This window comes from Larimichthys crocea, unplaced genomic scaffold, assembly GCF_000972845.2.
Source record: "Larimichthys crocea isolate SSNF unplaced genomic scaffold, L_crocea_2.0 scaffold27, whole genome shotgun sequence".
Classification (NCBI taxonomy): Eukaryota; Metazoa; Chordata; class Actinopteri; family Sciaenidae; genus Larimichthys; species Larimichthys crocea.
The window spans coordinates 90,789-91,152 of record NW_020853563.1 but is presented as its reverse complement, the minus strand read 5'-3'; positions in this window follow the sequence as shown (position 1 = coordinate 91,152).

Below are 364 nucleotides of genomic sequence, written 5' to 3'. Positions count from 1 at the left end.
GGGGGGGGGGGGTGGAGTCCCCCGGCAGTCTAATCCTATGGCAGCATAATTAAGGGATGACCTGAGCCAGCCCTAACTATAAGCTTTATCAAAAAGAAAAGTCTTAGTCTACTCTTAAAAGTGTTGACCGTGTCTGCCTCCTGAACCCAGAAAGGTAGTTTGTTCCACAGAAGAGGAGCCTGTAGCTGAAGCTCTGGCTCCCCAATCTCTTTTGGAAACTTAGGAACCACAAGGAACCAGGCCAGGTGCCTGAGAGCGCAGTGTTCTAGAGAGGGTAGTAAGGTATTATGAGCTCTTTTAGATATGATGGTGCCTGACCATGAAGGCTTTATAAATAAGGAGAAGAATTTAAATTCTATTCTAG